Source organism: Apteryx rowi, unplaced genomic scaffold (genome assembly GCF_003343035.1).
Source record: "Apteryx rowi isolate R43461 unplaced genomic scaffold, aptRow1 scaffold_21, whole genome shotgun sequence".
Classification (NCBI taxonomy): Eukaryota; Metazoa; Chordata; class Aves; order Apterygiformes; family Apterygidae; genus Apteryx; species Apteryx rowi.
This window is the reverse complement of record NW_020448419.1, coordinates 1,339,406-1,360,254: the sequence shown is the minus strand read 5'-3', so window position 1 is coordinate 1,360,254 and position 20,849 is coordinate 1,339,406.

Below are 20,849 nucleotides of genomic sequence, written 5' to 3'. Positions count from 1 at the left end.
AAGCTGAAACCTGAACTCTGAATTTCCTTGATTTTGTAGGTTTTAGTCAAACCTTTAAGGTTACATTAACATAGTTTTCTTGTGGTTAAATGGAACTATCAAAAACTTAGATAATTCTTTTTTTCTTCTGAGACTTCCCAGTGATAAAATGAGATATTGCTGTTCAAGTTTTTATCCTTCATTTCTGATAACGACAGTGTCTTTCTCATAAAAACCTGCCTTTTATCTTCTCCAATTAACTGACTAGCTGCATCCTTATGCTGAAAAGTTCTGAGTAGACTGCAACCTCTTCCTGAGCAAAGTAAAAGTGCCCTCTCTAGACCTCTAAAGGATGAGCCTGTCCACAGCACCCATCCTGAAATCTCTGCTCATATTGGCATCAGTTAATCTTTTGCTTTCTGCATAATATAAAGAAGAAACTCAGGTCAATGAATAATGAAAGCTCATTCAAAATCTGGGCTCTTACAATTTGGTCTCTGCTGCCTCTTATTTTAAATGGAGCTTCTGTCACATTTCTGTTCAACTGGTTTTTGTGTGTTTTTTTTTGTGGGGGTGGGGGGTGCACAATGCATTCAGACTTTCCCTTGTGGATTTCATGGGGACTTTCATCTATGATTTGGTGGAATTTCATGCCGATACCTGTGATAGCCTGGTTCTTTTGATTGTTTTTATTTCTGTTGTGATAGAACTCAGATGCCAGCCAAGAGCGGGACTCTGTTGCGCTAGGCACTATGTGTAAGTAAGGAATACTGCCTGCTGTGGAGACCTGGGAGTCATAAAGAAAGAGCATGCAAAAAAGTAGGGGGGAAAAAGTATCACGATTCCTCTTTCTTTTTATAGATGTGAAACTGAGGCCCAGAGAATTTGAGTGATTAAATAAAGATTATGGAAGGAGGAGAATCTAATCTTTCTAAAGTCAGCTATATCCTCCTCTTCTCCTGTTTGAGTTTCCACAAAAATGGCTCAGATGCTGCTTTTATCTTCCTGGGACAACCTTTGGTTTGTTGGCCTTTGGATTTCTCCAATGAAGAACAGTGACCCTGTAAGAAAAGATGAATATGTTGCCTTCAGCAAACCAGTTCCTGGTAACACACTGCAGATGTCTGGCTGCTCAGTTCCCCACTTTCACTAGGGAAGTTGTTCTCCCACCAACCATCTTTTGGTTTTCAAAAATAGTCTTTCCAAAACACGATGCTCAACTTTTAAAAAGTAAAACTTCCAACATTCTCTCTAATTCACCACAGGTAGTTTTGCCAGAACCCTCTTCTCACCAGCCAGTCCTTCTTAAACACGTAACAACCCAATAGGTAGTTAAAATGGTCCCTGCTAATTGTAAACAGGACTGCTGGCTTGATTTGTGCTATTGTTCTGATTATATACCACAGCCAGAAACTTCAGGAGGTATATAGACAAAGTAGTTAGTGTAAGAACTCCAAATAAGAATAACTACAGACCTGTTTTTTTATTAGAAACTGCTATAAAAGCAGGCCTGGGTCTCTGTTGCAGATGTGTCACAATATTCCAGTGCTTCCCACCTACCTATTTTTAACCTTATTAAACAGCAGAGAGATTCTCTGGCTGTGGTGGTAGAGCTTACTTGGCTCTTGTCATAAATTTCTTTGGTTTATACCTTTATCTCTGAAGTGCAAGTCTGCAACACGGTAGATCTCAGCTAAACATAATTCTCATGCAGATCGGCTGTTGTAGCCGTGGGTTGTTATAAAGGAAGCTGAGACTGGTAGAAGGTCTCCAAGTGGAGCAGAGGGGAACAAGCTGTTCCCTCCTTGGCTTTTTCATGCTGCTCAAACTTCAATTCAGTCTTCTAAAAATCTTTGGAAGTTTTGTAATAGAAATACAGTGAAAAGCCAAAGGAATGCACTTAGACAGGTGATACATGATAACCTCAGATCTGTGTGACTAGCTGGGCAGCCCATGGTCAGCAGTCCTCCAGGAGCCAACTGAAGTGATAGGCAGAACTGGGGCTGGCCAGAGCTGTATTTTCTTTTCTCTCTGAGAAACGCTGCTTCCATTTAATCAATATCAGGGCTAAAATCTAACTTTAAACCTTTGTCATGCTTTCCACTTTGGCAAGTCTCTACGCAAGGGCTCACTCTTTAAATGCAGTTTCTTTGGGCCTTGTCTTACGACTTGCCCATAGGCAAGAACTTGATACTGCAATTAACTGAGATTGTAGTTTACCTTTATCCTTAAATCATGTGGACAGCCCACTTTTGACAAGTCTGTAGTCTTGGTCTCTGGCATGATTTTAGACAACCCACTGTCAAGTAGTGCTTTGCCAGAGTTTTCACTACAAAGGTTTGTCTTGGCTAGCATGTGCAGGACAGTCCAATGTGGCAAATGCTAAGTATTATCTACCTTACTATAAAGCTGACAATAATTAGCTGTGATCAAGGGAGGACAGTGAATGATGGATCTTTCTAATCTACAGCTTAGGATGTGCCTGTTTTTAGCACAGTGAGGTGAGTATGTATTTGGTTAGGAAAGCCATGGCAGGATGGAGCACAGTACAGGCAGCCACAGCAGCCTCAGAAGGACTGTGAGGGAGATGGAAATCATAATCCAAAGAAGGTCACTCCAGAACTAGCTTGGGTGCCTTTGCACCGTGCAGGCAGGCCCAGTGAGCAATGGAGTAAGATGCTGTCCTCATCTGGATTTTCCTGCCATGGGCCAGATCATGTTGATATAAATCAGCACTGCTCCGTTGACTTCACTGTGAAGACTGAATTACAGTGTGTGTGATAATTTGAGGTGCACCATTTGGGTTTCCCAGAAACAAATAGATGTAATGAAATTGTACAACCCCACACCACTCTTCTAACCTTCACTGCTTAGAAAAAGATTATTTTTTAATATAGACTAATAAAAATTTCAGTTCTTCTACTTTTTTTTTTTTTAATCATGTGCTGGGTACTGAGTAGAACTTATAAATGTAAGGATATATCTCTGCATCAACATACACATGGCACAGTAGCTAAAAGTGTGAGGGCAGAAGGGGGCGTAGCATGGACCACAGGCCCTATGAGGAGAGGCTGAGGAAGCTGAGGTTGTTCTGCCAGGAGAAAGGATGATGTTGGAGGGACCCAACAGCCTCCCCTGAGGACATGCAGGGAGGTTAAAGAGTAGACAGAGCCAGGGTCTTCATGGCAATGCATGGTGGGAGGATGGGAGACAATGAGCATAAATTGAAACAGGGGAGTTTCTGACTGGATAGAAGCAAAAAAAAAAAAAAAATCATGATGAGAATAAGCAGTGGAGCATTGGAACAGGTTGTTTGAAGAGGTTGTGCTGTCTCTGTCCTTGGAGGTTTTCAAGATCTGACTGGACAAAGCCCTGAGCAACCGGATCTGATCTCATAGCTGACCCTGCTTTGAACAGGAGGTTGGATGAAGACCTCCTGAAGGCCCTCCCAAATGGAGTGAGTCTGTGATATGAGGACAGACTGCTGGATACCCAGAGAAAAGATGCAACAACAGACTTTCTGGGTGTTCAGAGCAATGAGAGCAGACAAGTGGCCTCAGAAGAAAAATGAATTGAAGAGAGGGTGACTGTGTTGAAAAAGGAGCTGGGCACTGATTTGAAGCTAGGTAGAGCTGTGCCAGAGGTGGTCCAGTCTGACTTGGTGGATCTGGCTCTCACTAATGTCGGTAGCTCTGGACTTGGTGCTGAACACTACCAGTGTCACTGGGACGTCTTGCCTCCACTCCCAGTACTGCTGTCTCTTTTCCTAGGTGCTGAGCTACTTTGGCACTGAAGATCTGCTTCCCCCGTCTGACCTAGAAGGCTCAGCTCCACTGTGAAGATCCAGGAACTCATCCCCCTCAAACTGGTCATCTTTCCCCTTGAAACATCCCCTTGGCAAGAGGGAATAGAACGAACCATCCTATATAAACTGGATTGCAACTTAGTTAAATGGTCAAATCAAGAACCTGCTACAGATTGCTAATGGTTGCCAGATAAAGAATAACTGGTGAGATGGTTAGAGTCACTTTTAAGGCTGTTGTTTTTTTGATGTGATTGTTGTAACCTCTGAGACTGGCTTAGCCCACATGGTGACAAAAGTTGCTGGTGACAAAAAGAATTGCAAGCTATAAGCTAGCGAATTGATCAGAAAAATGGATGGACTTAGCTGTCATGATAACATAAGAAAGCCAAGCCTTTCACTCCTGGAACAAGAGACTATAGGAAGAATCCTATTGTAGTGTACTATAAGTTATTTCAAATGGGGTAAGAATGACACAGTAAAAAGCTATCTAGAACTATGGAGTGCTGGGAAATGCGTGGGTGTGTCCTGTTCCTCTTCCCCCTTTCTCCTTCTGTTTGAACAAAGTACTAAAAAAGGTGTTTCATATTTTTGCAGTAGTCAGTACTTAAAATATTTTTGTTCCGTATAAGTACTGACACAATCTGCTTTGGTAGTACACAGGAAAGTAAACAAGCAAAGAAACAAAAAACACAGGCAATTCCGTGGATGTCATGTTTTGCTGAGACTATAAATGGGGCTAGGCAGCAATTTGTTGGGATACTTGCTCAACACACAGAACCAAATTGATGGCCAGTTTTAGAGCTGAGGGAAAATTGTTTGCCCAGGGAAGGGTAAGGGATTTTGCTTTGCAGGTATACTTATATTTTATTGTATATATTTATTTGTTTCTCTTTTGCTTAGGAGTATTGGGTAGGTCTGTTCCATAGGATTAAATCATATCCCAACCCTTCCTGGCTTTGTGACAGTACTAACATTATTGGATTTAGTTCCTTTCTGCTTATCCACCTCCCTTCTTCCAAGATCCCCATTATTATTATAATACCCACAAAACTCCTGCTCTGTGAGATCAGAGGGTTTTTTAAGTACTAAAGCAATCAGCAAAACATACCTGTTCCCTTTAATCTCTATTAATCCCCTCATGTGGGAATATCCCAATAAATAATTATGTATCCAAAAATTCTCTGTAATGACACTTGATTTTAACTCACAGTCTTCATGAAACTGTCTCTGAGATGAAATAAGATATACTGGAGCATTCTTATGCCATCAATAAAATAAAAGTTTCAGCTGAAAAATTATCTTACGGAATAAAATAGAATAACGAAAATCCATCATTATCTATGTTTCAGAAAAGGATTGTGTTTGTTTAGCATTTTAGTTAGAAATGATGTATGACTACATCATAAAACACTTATATTAAAAAGATCTCCTCACCCTGAATTCAAAATATATATTGTACTCTCTTATCATCCAGTCATTTCAGAGTGAAAGTTAAAAATGCCCGTCCTGTGGTAGTAGTCGCTGGTATTATATCTTATAGCTGATATATTCTTCTAATACTTTTACTTAAAAGGCCTATTACTCAGTGCTCGTGAGTATAGACATTCATTTTGTTATTGAAAATGGTAATGCCATGAATAGTATTTTTGTATTTAGACCTGCATTTACAGTTTTACTGTGCTGCTAAAGGTCAGCCCAGTTCTGTCTCTGGCTTCTGAGACATGAAGGGCAGTGACGAGACCCTTTCTTCCTTTTCCCTAGGGTTTCATTCACCCGAGCCCTAGAAACTGCCCCTGAGGTCCTATGAGCATTGTTCAGGGTTGTTCTGAATTTCTGCCAGAGGAGCTATTGGGGCCTTGATTCCGCGGGTGCCCCTGCGCTTTCTATCAGTGTTCAGACGTGGGCAAAGAAACGAAAGCGTTCCTACCTGGGAGCATTTTATGCCAGTTCTGCCTGGGTTTCAGTAGGTCTGGCTACACACTGAAAGTTTGGAGCATGTTGGAGTACCTTGCTAAAACCAGGGAAGTGTTTCCGTGGGGTAAGAGGCAGTAGAGAATGTGAATTTCTATTATTTTGCTTTGCAAGTGCCTAGGCATATCTTAAGCTTTCTGTTGTCTTACATGCATGTGTGGAAAAACAGTAAATTTAAAGAAAATCTAGTATTAGCAGAATAAAGAGAAGCCCACGCCATGGTTCAAGGTTTCAAGGACTTGAGGTTTTCCACAAAATCCCTGCATCAGGAACAGACAATTTTTCAAAAAGCAGGACTTTTCAACATGTGGGTTTGACAGTGTTTTTGAAAGGAAAGATTTCCCTTATCTAAGGTATACATTTTGTTCTGAATGAGAGAGATTAACCTTAGAGCTAGGTGCCGGGCCAGTCAGGGGATGCTGGTGCGTCGGGGGCCCAAATTCCACTAACTGTTTTGAACCACACAGAGCAGAGGCTTGTACCTGACTCTATCATGTCCTAAGTAACCTCCTCATCACTGAAAAATGAATGTTGGAAGGGGACAAATGAGAGGTGAATCTTTCTTCCATGTTTTTTTGTTTGTTTTCTGGGTGTTTTTTTTTTTCTTTCTTTAAGACCCTGAATTCATGCAGAGCATGAGCATCTCTGCAATCTCCAAAAGTTTCACATGGATGGGAAAACCATTTCCCACACATTCAGTAGGAGTTTTTGACTCTGCAAGAGTTTTTGTTTGAGTAGTAGGAGAGTGTAAGGATCTGGCTCTCGGTTAAGAAAGGGGATAGGTAAAGTGAGGCCGATTGCTTTCGTAGGTAAGCAAATGCAAGTGAAGGAGGGAGGTTTGCAAAGTGGCTAACCTTAATGTTCCTTTCTGGCCTGCAGAGCAATTTACTGAAGGGGTGGTTAAATGGCACAGATTAAGCTCATTAATGGTTCAGATATTTGCTTGGTTTACACAGTGCTGTCCAGCAAATTATATTGATGCTTGACAGAATTATTGTCGTTATTTATTTTGCTATAAGCCAGATTTATAGATATTTGTAGCTTTTGTAAGGCTAAACATAAGAAACATTAATAGCTTTACTAATTATATCACTGCTTTAGAGATATAAATAGTGATAAAAATGCCAAGTAAAGTGAGCTAGTAAAACATTTTAAAGAGAATTTTAAAGTGAGTTACTGATTGATGATCCCTTGGGTGAGTCTTAACTTTTGAATATAAGAATGGGGCTTTCCACTAGGATACGAGTTCCTTTTACTTTCATCAACTATTCTGGGAGAGATGAGAAAGAACAATAGTTATATTGAATGAGTGATTATTAAATCAGATTGCATAATCTGGAAAATATTGAAACCCTATAATAGCATAAACTGAGGCTGAACTTATTACAGACAGAACAGACTTTTTTTTCACCTTTATCTTGTCCTCAGCCCTTCCTGCCTCCTTGATGGTTTATCTTCACTTCTTTGTCTCTCACTGCATGAAAAGATTGCAACCTCTTTAGAGCAGGAGCTGTCTTCTCCCTCTGTTTTATTACAGGTGTGTACAGGACCTAGCACAGCGCATCTCTGATAAGGAGTTCTTGGTCCTAACAACCATAGTAATAATAATTTTATAGATGTGTAAAAAAATGTCTTTAATTGGTGAGTTGTGTCTGTACAGGGCTGTATGCAAATTAGAGATGTGTTTTTACGCAGCTGTAAAATGAAAAATCTGTTTTCCTAACTATTGATCCTGGTTTTGCTATGAGCACCCTTTTAAGGATGGAGATAATGAGTGGGAAAAGAGTTAATAAATGTTCAGCCTTTACCACAGTCATGAATGGAAATCCATCATCAGTTTAAGTGCTGGATAGGCTCTAGACAATAATCCAAGCCTGTTTGACCATGATCAGTGCCACTGTGAATAAACTGGCAGGGTCCTTGGAGCTATGATCCTTAGGGACAGCACACAGTTCTCTGCTTTTCTCTGATATACGGCATTGTAAAGCTCTGAGAGTTTTATTTTTCACTGAGCTTAGTAATGACCTGGTTGAAACTCCCTTGCAGCTAGCGGAAAGACTCATAGTCTCTAATGGCCTTCAGAGCAGGCTTGCTGTAGCGCTTTTTTGGAATGAACCACCAGTGGGAAATTTCTGCCAGGCAGGAAAAAAACCCATTTTTTTTGCTTGTAATTTTTGATTAATCAGTCTGTCTAATGTAGTCCTGAATAGCGTATTGCAGAAATGGGTGGCACTAGAAGGAGAAAGTTGAGGCTCCGTTGCCTTTCTGGGCGACGTCCTCTTGTTGCCTCAGAGGATGAGCATGGGGCGGTGGGCTATGGGCAATGTTTTAGATCAGCGTATGCAGAGCTGGTAACTAAGGTGGGGAACGTAATCCCAAACCCACGGAAATCCTCTGCGCTTGGGCTGCCTCCTTGCAGTCAGCGAACAAGTGCCAGCAGGACTTAGAGTCCTCACCAGGTAGTTTGGGTGGAGTATCTCCACTCAGGCTGCCTGAGCCTAAGAAGTTTGGCATTGGAGGCCAGTCACAAAGCACCTGAACACTTACCCAAACCCTGTGAGCATCTTGACTGTACCAGGCAAACTGAGGAGCCTTATGAGAACGGGCTTTATTGTAACATTTCTGAAGTTTCCCTCCAGTCATGCTGTAAATATCACAGGGGCAGCTCTCCCTTTGATCCCAAACTAGACATGAAAGGAACAATTCACACACGTTTTTGAACTGTAAAAAACACGTGGCTTGACGTTGGTTCCAGAAACAGGCAAACATACAGGATATTCTTCTACTTTTCTGAAACATTTGAACTCTTTCTATTCACTATGTCATGAGGCTGTGTCATAGTCTTGGAAAATAAACAAAAATAAAGTGTGCTGTGGGATTTAATCATCAAAATGCGGGCAAAAGGAAGAGTCTGTTTGGCTTCACTTAGCAAAACTTTATATTCAACAGTAAAACTCAAAGTCAAATCACTGTACCTTGCTCCCTTATCTCCTGTCTTGTCCAATATACACTGTAATGCAGAGTTTAAGGTAAGGATCTTTAGAAGTAAGATTATCTTGACTTCTGTGAGCATCAAATTTGGAGAAGGAATGATTTTACGTATGGTCCTAGCCTGGGAAGCAACCAGGAAAAAAGGTTCTTAGTCTTACTACTGATGAGTGTTTCAGATTGAAACCTAGTCATCTGAAAAATAAAAATGTGCTTTTTACTGCCTCCCCCGCCCCTGCCAAGTGTACCTAAACAGAAAATAAGCATACTTGTGGGGATTGCACTGGCTTTTCCTCTTCAGGTATTTGGACTTTATTAATCAACTGGTCAGTAGAGTGTGGTTTTGCCTATATTCATGTAATTTGGCCTGCTGAACTTTTGTTGCAGCTGATGAGAAAGATTAATAAAACGACGAGCTGGAGCCTGCGCTCTCGGGTTGCAAGGGGACAGTGCAATCAGTACAGTCGCACTGGACGAGCCGTCTCAGAGAAGACGACTAGAACCGCATCCTGCGGGTGCTCTCTAGCCGCAACACCAAGGAGCAGGCCAGCCCGCAGAGCAGCCGGCGGCGAGCAGTGCCCCACGCGGTGAGGAGACTTCCAGCTCCCTCCCTGGTGTGTTTTAGGTAGGAGCTTGCCTCCTAGCCAGATTAATTCAGCAGGGCAGCTGGAAAATAAACAGGACTGCATTTCGTCCACGGTAGCAGACACGCAGCTAAAATGGCACATCCTAGCGCTGCGAGTGCAGCGGGGAGCGTTCCCCTTCCACCTGGGCTTCCTGCCCCTTCCACCGCTCCCGAAGACGGCCACGTCTGGCTCTTTGCCTGAGAGATATGTTACGCTTTGCAGCCTGTGTCTTCCCGCAGACACTGGTCAGCTATCCCAAACAATGAAATCCGCCCGTCTGTGAATGTAGAAACCAATTTCACTTTGCTGTTGACTTGTAGTAAGGTGTTTCCATCACCTGACTTATTCCTACTGTTTTAAAAGATACCATCAAGGGTTAACTTGAAGGAAAAAAGAAAGAAAGAGAGAAAAAGTGAGGCAGGGAGAGAAACAGAGAGAAAAGTTCTGCAGCAGAGGTGTTTTGGCTTGGCTGAAATCTCCTATCCAGGTAAAATCAGAAATTGTGCTTACCTTTTGTTGATCTTTGAAAGAAATTAGGGAAAAAATGATGGGGACTGAATAGGTTTTATGGATGCCAAGAAATACCAGTACTGAAGTTTCAGAAGGTTAATGATTGTCTGTATTGATAAAGAATAAAACCCAGTCTAATTATCTTGCACCAATAAGGATAAAGGTTCAGCAGCTGAGTGAGATTATGTCAGGACTAGTCAAATAATGTCGATATTTTTTACCTCCACACTTTTTCCAAAAAAAGGGGATGTTACATCTTTAATTAAATGTTATATGAATACATTTCAGATAGACCCAAACACAGGGCAACTGTGTTTCAGAAATGCTGTTTCTACATTTAAAATGTATTTGAAATGTAATTTAAGAAAAAAGATAATGGAAAAAAAAAAACTAAAATAACTCGAAACAAGCCAGAATATAGTAGCTCATCATTACACTAATATATCAAACAATATGAGCTTAGCTTAATTATCCCCTTTGAGAGTTGAGAAAACTAAGCACAACCTTCAATTTACAGCTGTTTGGTGCCGGGAACCTGAATTATTATTTAAGAAGAAGGGAAAAAAAAAAAGTTTATTTATTGTGACCTACACTCAGTTTTTATTCATCATGGAAAATCTGTATATTCACAAATGAGGGCTATTCATCTGCAGACTGCAGCATTCTTCAGCTGTCCGGGGCTGCATCAGCCGCACTTCTTCAGCTTTTGTGTTCATCTCGAAGCCTCTTCATCCAAATTGTTCATCATCTTGATGGCGGAGCTTTATCTTGCTCTAGTGCAGCTGCATTCCGCTTATCCAAAGTGCTGAGAGATACAAGAGAGAGGGAGAGGGAGAGAGGAAGAGAGAGAGGCAGAATAGAAAAGAGAAAAAGGAATGGCCACTGCTCATATGAGGATAATTTGTAGTTTCTCAATAATAATAAAAAAAAAAAAAGGAGGACAGGCTAATTACTGGCTTAACTAGGGCAGCCTGTGGATCCTCATGTCAAAAGGACTAGTGTAATTATTTGCCATCAAAGCACATTCATATTGTGGTACAAAAGAAGGGCCTTTCGCAAATGGATCTCACTAATAAACAGGGCTGAGAGGAGCATTATGTGTCTCCCTGGATGCAAGCGCATTAACACAGTGACATGGAGCATAACTCTCAGCCTGGAGAGAGAGAGAGAGAGAGAGGGGGGGGAAAAAAGAATGATAATTATCCCCCCTCCCCATCTTTCCTCTCCTTTCCCTTTGTGTTGGACTAGCAAGCCGAACACGACCCATTCGAAGGCCCAAGGCAGGCTATTAGTGACCTCTGTGCATTGACAAGGTGGCTACATTCTTAAAAGCCTGGCTCTCCATGTCACGAGGGTCGCCTGAGCCGGCTAGAGTAGCTTTAAATGGTCCAGCAAACACTTCAACCTTAAAGACACCTGGAAGGTCACGACCAATTTAATGTAGATGAATCTGGCACAAAGAGGCTCCTTTTGAATCCGCAGACAAAAGTTTTGCTGTTGTTTTTTCATAGATCTTAGCATGAGAGATACCAGAGAAAGGGACTTGATTCTGAAGACCACTTCTGCAGGCGCTGAGCAGATGTGGTGCCAGGCGCTCTTAAAGACTGCGGATTTTCATTAGGAAAAGTAAACAGGCTTAAAAGGAAAGAGAAGAAACATGTATATATCTTTAAGGAATGTCTGCAAGCATCAATATACTAACACATTTCAAAATTAGATAAATGACAAAATGTGTGTGTGTGTGTGTGTGTATATTTATATATATGTATATATAGGTTATATGAAAAGAGGACTGTGTTTATTTTTTTAAGGCTCCAGCTCCATTGGGCTATTCACTAGAGATGCACACTGGCAAATGCGCCCCAGGTCCCTGCTTGCCAACCGTTGAGTTTATCTGTTAGGCTTGTGTCTGGCACTGGCTACTGCTACTGCAAATCATCACCGGGTGATCTGGGCTCGGCGGAGGCAGTTGCAATAGATTAAAAGGGGTTGCAGTTGGCTGGAAAGAACTGCTGGGAAATGTTAGGCACAGTGCTTTTATTTTCCTACCCTCCTTACACTTTCGTGTGCACTCTCACTGCTTGGAGGCATGAGGCCTTCTTCACTGTGGTGAGACTCAGCAACTTTTCCCGTGGAAACCCCTTCTGCCCCAGCGCCCCCGAGTTCTCGGGGCTGCTCATCCTCTCCCAAAGCCCTTGCAGGCAGCAAAGTGCGGGCTGTAACAGGTTGAGTCCGTGCGGGTGAATGCTTCAATTTTTGGAAGGGGTTTTTTTTTTTAATTTTTGCATTTGCACAGCTAAAAATGGGAGAAGGAGGTTGGTCAGAGCATGAGTAGGTTGTGAAGAGATGAGGTGTTTGGAGGAGATGGCAGGAGAAGCTCTTGGGGAAGGACGAACGTGTGATTTGAGAGGATGAGCACTCAAACTGGGGAGGGAGGGGGGACCCCGCTTGGCCGTGGCACCCCAGGACCCTGTGAGGATGGTGAGCAGCCTCCCACCTCCAGCTCAGGGGGATGCTGGAGGAAGTCACAGGTTTTCCATGGAGTTTTTTGGGGAATACCTATTTAAAAAAGAAAAAAAACCAACAAACCTACTCTGAGTTCAGCATACATTTAGTGTTCAGGTCACAACATTTTTTTACAGTAATCTGGGTCTTGTGTGGATTATGTAGTTTACATAAAATAGTTCCGCTGGTTGCTGGGACAGTAAATCAGGATTGTCCTTTCTCATAACAGCTTTGTTGGATATTGCAAAACACACAGTGTGTGACGAGGAAAAAGAGAAGTGTCGGTGTGAGCAAGGACTGCTGCACAGCACAGGGAGGCATGCGTCTGTGCACGCAGGCGCGCGGGGCCGGGATAAAAGCATTTGTAAGAGCAGCAGCTCACACGTGTGGCAAGGGACCAAAACCGATGGCTGTTTGCTCCTTAGCGCTCCCCTCCCGTGCCGCACGATGGGGAGGAGCCCCTTTTCCCCGGCGGCGTCCTTGTTCCCTTGAGGGTGGCGTGCAAGAAGAGCGCAGGACGGCAAACACCTGCCAGCACCTCGCTCTTCGGAAAGAGGTCTCCGAGCCCGTGTGTTTATGAGGAGAGGGGCCGAACCGCCAACCCCAAGCGGTTAAAACCCACTGCCGCCCCGCGAGGGCTCAGCCTGGGCAGCAGCTGGTCTCAGCCCAGCATGGTGGCCCAGCTGGACCATGGCCACCAGCGGCTCCAGAGCCCAAGGGGCTCCCGGCTGCAGCGGCCTCTCCTCTGAGAGGCTTTCTCGTCTTTTTAACCCTCTGATCGTTTCTCCTTTTGCCCATATTTCCCTGGATTTGGGAAAATTCTGCATGCCCAGCCTGGCCTTCAGTTTACAGGAGATTGTAGCCAGGGACTTCGTGGCAGGATCAGAGCCACCGAGTCATGAATACACGGGAGTGCAAAGAACATAGTTAATCTCACTTTAAAATGCACACCTCCACAAATTGCCTTTGCTTTATAAACTTTGTTTTGTTTTTTAAATTAATCCAGGTGAACTTTTCTGGCTTTGTTGCGTCTAACCCTGCCAAGGACCCAGCGCTGATATTAGCAATAAAGACAATATTACTAATATCATTACATCAATGTAAAGAGAGTTATAGAGTTAACGTTTGTAAAAAAAAATCCTGTGTTAATGGTGACTTTTTTGCCATTAACTTGCTCTCTCACAACATTTTATACACTTATATAGCGTTTATGTACCTGGATATGTATTTCTAGTGTTGCCAAGAATAATCAAAGACAAATATAACAGTTGCAGGTTTTTTTCTGATGAAATTTTATTGCTTCTTCTAAACCCAGAGTTGGCCTCCAGCAAGGGACTGTGTCCTCTTAAAGTAGAAGTGTACCATTTGAACTTTGCTATCATGTAATGCTTTCAAGGTTGCTTGTCTAAAGTGACTTAATTTGTACTGCAGAACTAGCCTTGTACCCACAAATGCTCCAAAAGCCACAGTGAGCCAGGGCAGCAGGGCTATTACTAATTTTTTATTAAAATCCCTTAGGCACACACACAAGGCCCAAAAGCAGCTTTAATAATAGACAACATACAGCACATTTTTCTTGTATTGCCATGTAATCAAATCTAAAGCTTCTGTTCACTTTCTTTGTTTTACCTAGAGGACCAGCTTCCAATTTAGTTGTGGCCTGCTCTAAACTGATTTTTCATTGTAATTAATGCCTACTTTGGCCTCAGCCACTTATACAACTTTCCATTAGAGGTTTGCAGCCATCCACAGAGCATTTCACTAAGTTACCCTCGTGATCCTGCTACAGTTGCAATTTTTGTTAAACTGTTTTTTTATTATTATTTTGCAAAGAATGTTTAAATTACACAGCCAAATAGGTTTCTTTTTCCTTTTATTTTTTTCCTCTTTCTCCCCCCACTCCCTTTTTTCCCCCTGCCTGCTGCACCTATTAAAGTGGTTGGGCAGGAGTCCAACTGGAAGGAAAGCCTTTAAGTGATTTCAGAAAGGGCTAGTGGAACTTATTTAGGCCCAGGGTCTGCTGTGGTTAATTTTCAGTCTGTGTTTTGTGCTGTCCATTTCCTCTGAAATACTACCTGGGGTTTAAGGTTCCTCAGCACAGGATGTTAATAGGCCTCTGCAAACATTCAAAAGGCAGCTTTCCCACCACTAACCTTAAAAAGATTGTGGCACTGGGCCCAGGGTCAGATTGAATAGATGAAAAAGTATATGCTGTGCTTTTGCTTGCTCCTTGGACCTTTCCCTGTTGGCTTGTCTGACATTTTCAGTGACTTTTCTTCGTACCTTATTTTCAGCATGCTTCCTAGAAAATTCTGCTTACTACCCTCTCCTCTCCCCCCAGTAGCATTACTAACTCAGAAAGAACAACAATTTGTAATTATAGTTTGCTGACTTCTTGGACTTTTCCCTTCCAGCCATAAGGTGCTGCTTTCTAGAGAATCTGATGGATCGGGCAAGCCCCTCACTGCATAATCAGTGCAGCACGGCCAGGGCCAGCGCGTGTGCCGACACTGGCTCCGCAGCGCGCGCTCTGCCGGTCTTTGGCATGCGTCTTGCCAGGGAGAATATCTCTGTTTTCTGGCTAAAGCAAAGAGCTAATAACACATTGTGCGTGCCCCTGGTATATTGGGCTTACTCCTCCTCAGAAGTGGCCTAAGAAAAGCAGTCACAGGAGTCCTGATTGACACCTGTTGGTGCATGCAGGTTTTTGGGTGCACACACGCCCGCGTGGACTGACGTCAGGATTTCACTTTCTGGGAACAGTTGCACAACTGCACAACAGTTGCTGCTGATGGTGTTCAGATTAGCCCGCAGAAATAAACATAAGAATGGTTGGACAAACCTACTGTGCAGCAGGAAGGCCGTTCAAGCACAGGCATCCTTGCCTTGCAGTGGCATCGCTCTGAAGGAACCAAAGGGCGCCAACTCTGTGCGCACGGTCTGGCCCGCGTAGTCTGAAGCAGGTACGCTGACATATCTTTTAATTGTACCTGATGAATTAAGCAAAACTGGTGTGAAAAGATTGCTGGTGCCCTCCAGTCTGCAGTGACAAGTTATTGATTATACTGTTTTAATGTACTGCAGTGATGGACTACATGCTGAGGGACCAGTTTTGTTCTCCTGTGCATAGGTGCAGCTCCCACTGGAAAAGGAGGTGGATGCAAGTAATTCAGGGCATAGCTGGGAGCAATATGTGGGTTTTTAGAAATGTGTCCTGTAAGACTTCCCTGGACAGAGAAGGAGAGGAGCATGTAGTACCTGGGATTACGTAGGTCTGCTCTGTATTGTCCTTATGTCAGATGTTCCCATCTTAGTGTGAGAAGAATAAGAAATGGATCTCCTTGTATTTTTTTACACAATATAGTGATGGTATTTCCCAAATTGTCAGGGAACCAACATAGATTTGAGAAGAGCAGGTGTAGACACCCAAATATTCCAGATGTGCAAGAGATGGGCTGCGAACCCTATGCCTTGACTGCAAATCTGTTTCAGGCAATGGACTTCAATCCCCAGACCCACCCCAGCTGCCCGTTTGGCTTTTGATTCTGGTCCACAACTAGACTGTTTTAACTCTGACTCATTTGGAAACTCACTCAGTCCTTTCTCCCATGTCTGGAAACCAGGGGTGTTTCAGGTGAAGTAAGTGGATTTAGTGTTGGTGTAGGAAAAGGAGGACGAGACCTGTGGAAAGATAGCATAACATCCACTCTGTGCAAAAACCGTGTTGCAAGGAGTTGCAGCGGGTACGCAGAAACCAGAGTGCTGCGCAGCCTCGGCCGGCCGTGTTGGGGAAGGCCCTGTACGCCTGCCTGCCTGCCTGCCTGCCTGCCTGCCGCTGGGAGGGAAACTCAGAGGTACGGAAGCAGGAAGAGTCTTGAGTATCCTATACCCTGCGACGTAGCCCTCCTCACCCGCCCTGCCTTCAAATAGCCCCTGTGGTGGAGGTGTAATGACATTTATATAATACACTACTGAGATGCGTAGAGCTGCCAATAGCAATTTACTGCTGCCTAGCTAGGCAAGCAGTAACTCGAGAGAGCTTTTATATAGCCTGTAATGTATCGTTTCCAAGATATCGATTCATGGTACTCTGGCTTTTCTGTTACTCCTCCCACATCACCAAAGGCTTCACCCTCATTTAGGCTGTGTGGGGATACACCTGGTGCCACTTTTCTGCTGTAATTCGATAAGGCATTTGTTACTCCTGTCTCCCTTCCCTTGTCCCCTAGCCATGTAGCTCTGTGAACGGATGAGAAAAAGGCGCTTGCTGCAGAGCAAGGATTCCAGAAATCCAGTCTAGAAGTTAGTGGTGATGGCCCTGGCCCTGGGCTCCCTTGACACCGTCCGGCTAGAGGTGACCCGCTGCTCCCCTCGGCCGGGAAGTGCCTGCCCGCTGCCTGCTGGCCGGCCGCCAAGACCAAAGGGTCTGGCCCCTTACTCGTAGGAGTATGATTTTCCAGGCTGCTTTTCCAAAGAATGACCTTAAACATCATGCCTATGCCGCCTGCGTGTGCAGTAGCTGTGAATCATTAGCTGTACCTGTGCCTGGCTGAATACCCCCTATAGAGAAGCACCTGATATTGTTCTAAACACATTTGTGTATCTCTCCCTGACATTTGCTCTGTTAAAAGGTCAGTGCTCCACAGTGGAGACAGGAACCGTCTTCCTCATTATCGCATATTACCACGAATTGCCATTTCCAACTCCAAAGTTTCCAGTGACTTCTGGTTGCCACAGTAGGGGCAATCCAGCACAAAGCACCATATGCCGAGCTGGAAGCTCAGCTCTGAGCCGAGCTGCCAATATTCAGGGAGAAAAAAGTGACGAACGATTGCGGAATATTTGGGAAAACCCAGTGAATTTCTTTCTGCAGTAAGTTCCTTGCTTACAATGACAAGAAAGAGAAAAATACAATGACAAATTTAATTAAGAAACAGAAATCTACAGAAAGATAGGTCTGTTCTGCAAGAAGTCATTCATATTTTTCAGTCTTCCTACAGAAGTGCTTCTCTTAACTTCTGTGTAATCTCTGCTATTAGAAGCAGTGCTAGCAGAGGCAAAACCTCAGGCTAAACTTCAGTTGTTGTTCTTGCTAAAAGGAAGTGGATTCTGGGATCTCTTTGACTTTTGAATGTCAAGAGGCCAGAGTTGGAAGGGAAGGGGGAAAGAAAAAGGCATATTTCTCTCTTTAAACTAAGGTCTTGCTGAGGGGAAGACACAGGTGCCAAAATAAAACTACATGTGACATTGGAGTTGGGCAGGCTCTTTGGGAGATTTCACTCTGTAGGTGTGTCTGTTCTCTGCTTTTCATATTAAATACCCAGCACAACCTCAGGAGCGACTGTATATTTTTACAAATATCGATGGAACAGCATTATTGTTGGATAGTATACAAATATTGTTGTCTCTCTTTGAATTACTTCAAGAGCAGCGTAATTGGCACAGGGAGCGCTCTCTCTTGCACCGCAAGCGAGCCTGGCAGTGGCTGGCGCTCTCAGCCGGAGCAGGCCTGCAGATCACCTGCGGTTCGGGGGGACCTGGGGACTGCTGGGTCCAGGCTCAGGTCTGCGCAAGTCATGCCACAAGAGTGATGTGCTTGAGCTTTGCTAGGCAGGTGGCTGCGGGAAGGTTGAACGGCTTCAGTAGGTGTTGAGGGTGCTGTCTATTGCCATTATAGATGGATAACTCCCAAGTACCTTTGGTTTATTAGATGACCTGGCTGATAAACCAGGCTGTTGCCCATGTTTCTGAGTCCTACATGCTGCAAGGGATGGCCACTGGCTGACTTTCCTGCTTTTCCACTGGAAATGCATTGTGAGGTGGCCACTCATGGTGGCCTTGGGGGGAGAGATGATAAACTGCTGATTTTGTAATGGAAGAGTTAGGGGAAAGGAAGGACCTTACTTACTTTGGCCTCAGATATGGGTGAGACCTGGGGAGCCCTTCTACAAAAAACAAAGTCTAAAGAACAGATACCACACAGCATAGTTTTAACATAGAACTTTTTTTTTTTTTCCAATAACAGCCATAAAGAAATGTACTTTGGAAGCAAAATATTTTTTTCCACATTCTTCCACTTATAGTTTTCTTCCTCTATGTGATGGTGACAGACCACAGAGCTGCACTCTGTGAAGGCAAAGTCCATGCAGATATCTGCTATTCAGAGATACAGCTACTAAAGGTTACGGTGTAGTAACTACCTGAATTATGATGCCAGGCTTTTGGGCAAGCTAACTTCCAATGATACCATCAGCCAGAACAGTTGAAGGAATATGAGTAAAGTTACTGTCCCAGTGAAACTGAAAACAGGCGTTTTGTAGCCTGCTGCAGGGGTACGACTCCTTCTCTTGCAAAGTCTCCAAATCAGCACGTATTTTTCCACAGGCGATGCACCTTCCTGCTCAGCTCTGTAATGCAACATGGTGCATGTGGGTACTCACTGGAAGAAGGGGTTCCCATGAGTCACGGACCACCCCAGGAGCAAGGTCAGGCTACGGGACTCTTTGACCATGTTCCTGCCCTAATAACCTGTGACGCGTCTCTGCCTGCCGGATCTGGAGCGATAGAAAGGCCTGATCAGGAAAGAGTATTTCACATAATTTCCTTGCCCTTGTGTTTTTCCCTTGTACAATACATTATTAGGCCTAATGTTTTTAGGTACTTAGTGAATCCCTTTCCCCAAAGCATTCATAAATGCTGTTGGATATAATGCATTGTGTCAGTTCTTTTGCATTAATTCAGTAAAGCAATAGCAAGACATTGGATTTGTTGCCATTGAAGTTCTAACTGAAGACGGTTGGAATGTAACAAGATGAGGATGACCTCTGTTTATCTGTTCTCCTGTCTTGCTGCTACAGAAAGTTAGTGCTAGTTTAAACTGTGGTTGCCATTAATGAAAAATTCCACTATTTTTATTAAATTTCAGATTCACCTCAGCTTGCATGAAAAACAGTGATATTGGATTTCTTTTTAAAATTAACAATGTAAGTAACACTGTAAAAAAAAAAAAAGCTGACATTTACTTAGTGCCTGCAAGCAAAGAGACTGTGAGGCAGACAGCAAACTGAGGAGTTTCTTTACCTCATCCTGCAGTCTGTGTATGTGGTTAGTAGACATGGGGCGAGGTGGCTTAGAGTGGATTGCACAGTTAGGATAAAAGCCAACAAACACCACCACTATTGCTACCTTTTGCCAGTAGGAGAACATCAGAGCTCACAGGGAAAAAAAGATTTATTTTAGCAGCTGGCCTGGATGTCTGCCAAAATAAAAGGGAACTCAGAAGTGAAGTCAGGGATCTTGGTTCAAGGATGCAGAAGATGTGAGCAATGTTGGACAGTTACCAGCTTGGATCTGCACTGCGATCAGGCTGGGAAGGTACCTTAAACCCCATTCACATTTTGAAGGGACATTTGCCTTCCAGCTGATGTAAGAAGTAGGGAGAGTGCAAGGAGGATCACGGAGCAAGGAGCTGGCCAGTGAGACAGGAGGGGAATTGATAAGAGATGGTATTCTAATTTGATTTATGAATTTTAATGCATGTTTATTTACGATATAAAAATTATGGACTTAGTATTTTACATTAGGTCCCCTTAAAATTCATTCTCTTTAGAAAGTTTCTGTTGCAATTAGCAGGATCCCTTCTTATAAAAATGGGGGGAGGTGCATTGATGTCCTTCAAAACAGTAGGATTTCTAAAAATCAGATACTGAATTCGAACCCAAGAGGAAAAAGTCTTGTCCCCAGTGAAGTCAATAGAGGTTGGTCTTTGACTTCAGTTTCACTCCAAAGGCTACAAACATTCCCAATTCATATGTGGCTTCATACTTATTCACAGACATCAGAGACGGGGTGGTGTTTGGCAGAGATCAATGTGTCTTATGCTAGTGGCATTACTTGAGGAACAATCTGGGGCAACCTGGAAACAACTGCTCTCAGGGAGAGTGTACAGATCGCCAGGAACATGATCCTGTAGGGAAGTGTAGTCATCATCTTCCTAGCTTATTCCTCCTAACTTTGTCTAACGTGCATAGCTGCTGTTATTAAACTGGATTATTGACTGTGTAGTTTCTTTTCTTTAGGTGATCCAGCATAGACGAGGCATTGCTATACAAGATAGGGTAATAAAGCAGGGTTGTGCATGTGTATTAAGGTAATATTGAGTACTGGTGGTACTCAGCTGGCACCCTGGTGGACTCATTCCCATTTTGGGCCTGGTCCCTGTCCTCACCTGTGGCCTAGGGGATGCTTTACTTATGCAGAGCGAACTCAGAACCAGAGACCTTGGCCAGAGCCGCCCTCTGTCCTCATGGCTCTTTGCCAGGGCGGCCCCTTGCCACAATGGGTGGCCTGCACAATGCAGAAGTCACTTTAATCTGATGTGGGGGGTTAAAACTAGTGCAGAGCAGCTCAGCATCTGGCGGTCTTTCAAGCTTTAACCCTTCTTGAGTCACGCCATGCACATCCTG